Source organism: Chiloscyllium plagiosum, chromosome 9, assembly GCF_004010195.1.
Source record: "Chiloscyllium plagiosum isolate BGI_BamShark_2017 chromosome 9, ASM401019v2, whole genome shotgun sequence".
Taxonomy (NCBI): Eukaryota; Metazoa; Chordata; class Chondrichthyes; order Orectolobiformes; family Hemiscylliidae; genus Chiloscyllium; species Chiloscyllium plagiosum.
Window position 1 is genome coordinate 76720502 of NC_057718.1, and position 5576 is coordinate 76726077.

A 5576-nucleotide genomic window follows, 5' to 3' on the forward strand; every position below is an offset into this window, starting at 1 on the left:
CGGTATTGGAATTGGTCCTCCTGGGGGCAGATGCGGTGGAGGCGAAGGAATTGGGAATATGGGATGGCGTTTTTACAGGGGGCAGGGTGGGAGGAGGTGTAATCTAGGTAGCTGTGGGAGTTGGTTGATTTATAATAAACGTCTGTGTTGAGTTGGTCGTCCAAGATAGAAATGGAGAGGCCTAGGAAGGGGAGGGAGGAGTCTGAGACGGTCCAGGTAAATTTGAGGTCAGGGTGGAAGGTGTTGGTAAAGTGGATGAACTGTTCAATCTCCTCGTGGGAGCGCGAGGTAGCGCCAATACAGTCATCGATGTAGCGGAGGAAAAGGTGGGGGGTGGTGCCAGTGTAGCTGTGGAAGATGGACTGTTCCACATATCCGACGAAGAGGCAGGCATAGCTGGGGCCTATGCGGGTGCCCATGGCTATTCCTTCAATCCTGGCCAGCTGTCAGTGAGTCTTGAAAAAGATGCTCTTGTATCAAGTTTTAATTTCATTTGAAACCCATTGACTAAATCCTTATATCTTCAAGTGGATGGTCCAAGACCTGTTTCAGCGCTTGATGATCTCTCCCTGGAATGTTACCTTCAACTTTTGTTCCATATCCCTATTTTTCTGTATCTCTCCTTGTTGCATAAATTCCATTTCTCTGGAAATGGTCCTTTTTCAGGTCTATTTTTTTGTTTTTCATTGATGAAGGTGCTGTTAACTTGTTTTGTTAAAGTTCCCAACTGGCCACTTTCAACTTCACCTGCTGGACATTAATTGAACTTGAAACTGCATTTGAAGTCACATCATGTACAGCCTTGTTGACATTGTTTCCCAAACTTTTGGCACTTTGATGGGCTTTCAGAAGGATGGAAAGGCCATCTTGGACTAACCTATCTGGCCACTTCAAAAGAATTCCTGATGTTTCCTTGCAGTCCAATTTTGGACTGTGATTTCAGCCTGCATAATGAATTGATTTACCTGTTCTAACACTAAATTTGGATTTAAATAAATTTGACAATGTGAGAAACAAAGCTCACTCACTTCAATAATTTCAGTCTGAGACAAGATCTGAAGCAGTAGTATCGTTTATTACGCTCTTGAAAGAGGGGTGTGTGTCTACTGTTTACAAAGGCAGTCACACACACACCGAGTCTAATGAGTAACACAATATGTAACTCGTTTCTCTTCCCTCTTCCCATTGCTCCTCCTCTGTTTACATTTCCCACTACTCTAAGCCCACTACTCTTGTTTATCTCTGAACTTGTCCGTGGCAAAATGTTTATCTCTCGCTTCACAAGGCCGTTTGACCACCTCCCTCTGTGATCTTATTGTTAAATATCCTTCTTCACTACCATCTGTTTCCCTTGCTTGTAACATTTCCTCCCATTTCTCATCCATATTGAGCCTCTTGATTGTGCTTTTGTTCTTGTTTTTGCAGAAGCGGGAAACAGATGCTTATAACTACTGTTTGTACAAGCATATCTCGCTTAACCCCTCCCCTCACAGCACCTTATCTATTTGTCTGTAACATTTACCATTGTTTGCAGGCACATTTCATTCTTGTATGCATATTTTAGCTAATACAAAAACAATTACATATTTCCTTCACATAGTTTTCATTCTTGTTAACTCAGCTCTTGGCTGAAACAATTATACACTGGTGTGAGTTCATTTACCCTGCATAAGTAATTATGATTGCAGAAGTAACACTGCTTTACCTGTATCCCACAACAATTTCATCCCTCGCACAAGCTACTATTCAGTCCGATTAATTCATTTTTAAAATCTCCTTAACTGCAAAACAATATAAATCAACTTAAAAAGGCATTGATTGATTCTCTCAAATGCAGAGATTATTGATCAAGCCTTGCCAGTGCTCTCAATAAATTTGTTTTGGACTAAAATGTGCATTGGGGGCTTTAATCAATACATCATACTCTATAATACTTCCATCTTTTGTCTTTCAAAGTGATCATCCATTGGACCAACAGTACTGCTGTTTTGAATGTAAACCTAAAGCCATTTTATAGCATTGAAACTGCTACATTCAGAACCTTCCACTCTACATGGCTCATTGTAGGCTTTCTGTAGTATCAAATGATTGAGGTAATGGCAAGTTTTCCATCAGAGCTGCCATCGTATGACGTACATATTTGATTGACCTGGATGAGTTCTGGGGGTTTTTCCTTTTACTGTTGAAGCATTCTAATATTCTGTTTTTCTTCTCCATAGAATTGCTGTTTCAAAGTCTTCCAAGGTTCTTTTTCCTGCCCTTTGGAATCTTCCTACTTTTCAATTAGTTACACCTTTGAAGTCTGTCGTGGTCCTTTCCTGCCTTTGGAGTCCTCCCTGTTCAGCTATGTCCTTGTACTTTATTTTAACTTCAGAATGTGGCTCTAGAGTTTGTTTCCTAAGCTGCTACCAGGCTTTATCATGGCTTTCAGCCAGTACTGCTATCTGTATGTTCAGATACCAGTTTGAAGTACCTCAGGATGTGCATATCTGCACATCCACTGTCCAGAGGGTGCTTGCCCCCTAGCCTTTTAACTCTTCTGTAGACCAGACTTCTGTAAAATTCTTTTAATTACATCTATACATGGCTGATTTTCAAATACAATTGTCTGGTGTCATGTCTAAAATCAAGACCACTCTCTCCATATGCTCATCCTAGACTGATGTCTTCTCTCTTACTGATGTCACAATAATGTGATCCGTTACATCAGCATGATTTAATAAATCTCATTTTACCACACATTTCAACATAATCAAGCAATATTCAAATTTTGTCATAAAATACATGGGTTTTTTGATGATCTACATATAGCTCTCATACATTGTATCTTAGACATAGGAGCAGAAGCAAGCCATTCAGCCTATTGAGTCTGCTGTGCCATTCAATGAGATCATAGTCAATCTCATATTCCTCAACTCTACTTTCCTGCCTTTTCTCCACAACTGTTGACTCCCTCCTGACTAAAAATCTGTCAGCCTTGATTTTGATTAATGACTTACACAGCCTACTACGATAAAAAATTCCACAGATTCAGTAACCTCTGAGTGAAAACATTCCTCCTCATCTCTGTTTTAAATGAGTGGTTTCTTAATCTGAGATTATGCCCTCTGGTCCTAGATTCTACCACAAGAGGAAACAATCTCTCCATATCTACCCTGTGAAACTTACTAAGAATCTTATATGTTTTAATAAGATTGCCTCTCATTCTTCTATTCTCCAATTGAGTATAGGCCCAACCCACTTAACCTCTTCCCATTAAAGAAAACCCTCCATACCTGGGATCAACAAGGTGAACGTTATCTGGACTGCTTTCAATGCCAGTGTACATAGGCGACAAAACTGTTTGCAGTATTCTGGGTGTGGTACAACTAGTGCCTTGCATAGTTGTATAAAGACTTCCCTATTTTTAAACTTCATTTGCTTTGAAATAAAGGCCAATATTTGATTTTTTTGATTTAATTAGATTTATTATTGTTACATGTACCCAGGAACAATGAAAAGTTTTTTTTTGTGTGTAGTAAAATCATGCAGATTACACCACACAAAGTGTATTACAGTAATAGAACAGAACAAAGGATATGATGTTACAGTTTCAGAGAAGGTGCACAAAGAGAGAGATCGATATTAAATCTAAAATTTGAGATGTCCATTCAGAAGTCTAATAAAAATGTGAAAGAAGCTATTCTTGAATCTGTCCTGATCAGCATTACATCACAGCATTAGAAAAACAATCAAAAACGTCATTCTATTCAGCCCCTTATCAGTAAAGAACCGCCTTCTGCTATAAACAGGTGGTGAATGCATGCCTAGCAGTAGCCACTGGCCTGCAGAATTGACACAGAATGATAACATGCTATCTGCATAAACTAGAATGTGTATTTGATTCAGGTCAGAAAATCTTCTATATTGTATGGTAACATGTCTGAACAGGTTGAATAAAAATATTTATTCAGCCTGACCTTGAAGATGGTTAGAAACAAAAGCAAACTGCAAAGCAATATGGCAGAGGTTCATGAAGGGCGAAGTCACAGCATCTCTGATGGCTAGCATGTGTTTAAGCTTTTGTATCTTGCCTTGCCTATTATCACTTCCTAACTTCTCTCACATTGGACATGAAATATTCCTAATGATGGGGAGTTGTCTTAGTAGAGAGCAGCAAATTACATACACCAAAAAGGGAAAAGATTATCTTGAGGGGAATTCTGCTTTCTGCAGTAATTTTCAGAAAATTACTGGCAGAGAACCTGGAAGTAGTTGACTGTCTCCTTGGCTAAGGTTAACATGTGGAAAACGGAGACTAAAGAAAACAATGCAATTCAATATAAATGTTTTTAAAAAGCCTAGATCATCATGCGTCCATGTAATAATATTGCTGCCATAGAATAGACTCTCATTTACAAATAAGTATTTTATTTGCTTTTTTGCTTGAACAATGACACATTTATGATTTAGGTGGAATCAGTTTTGAATTATAAACAATAAACCTACTTCTAGGGCTATTGTGCTGCAGTGGTAGCATCACTACCTATGGACCAAGGGACCCGGATTCACATCCCACCTGATCTATAGGTGTGCAATTATATATCTGAACAGGCTGATTACAAAAATGTTAAATAAACCTACTCTGAGGGCTCTTGTGGCACAGTGGATAGTCTCTACCTCTGGTCCAAGAGAGTCAGGTTTGGGTCGCACCTGCTCCAGTGATGTGTAATGACATCTCTAAACAGGATGATTAGAAAAAATATAACAAAATTATTCATCACCCTTCAGGGAATCTTTGAAGGCTGCACTCACTGGCTGGTTGAGAAACCTGTAGGATTCCATAATTGTCCCCTGGAGCTTCCCATTGCCCCATACAGCAATTCCAACAATGTAGGAAAAATAGGAAAGATTTTTGAAAATAGTCAGTGTAGTAAGTAGCTACATGAAAGTAGGAAGACACAACAAAGTGGTACGAACATAAAAAACTTAAGTAGAGAAGGAATTTTCGTTTAAAACAGTCTTGCCAGTACTGGTACCTAATCTACGTTGAGAACTATTGAATGATGACTGTGCACAAATTATTGCGAACAATGATATTTAGTTTGAGTCAGTATTAAACAAAGTCATTATGGTAGTGCGTTGCCAGGTCCATCTGTGTCCAAACTATCATACTGATTTACTTGTAGCTACAGACTCACTGGTATACAGGATATACTTTCAAACATGTCGACAATGATAGTAAAAGAATATATTTGAATTATTTTTACAGGGAATTCTTCACCTACTTGAAAATATCTTTTTAAAAATGGATTTATAAGTTAAAAATTGGATAGTGCCCAAACAATGACATTTGTTGTATGAACAATACTTTGGTGTATGTCTTCATCACACTTGCTAGGATACAAAATACATTCTGATCAGCATTCCAACCCAACCACCCCGTGGCTCAACACTTCAACTCCCCCTCCCACTCCACCAAGGACATGCAGGTCCTTGGACTCCTCCATCGCCAGACCATAGCAACATGACGGTTGGAGGAAGAGCGCCTCATCTTCCGCCTAGGAACCCTCCAACCACAAGGGATGAACACAGAT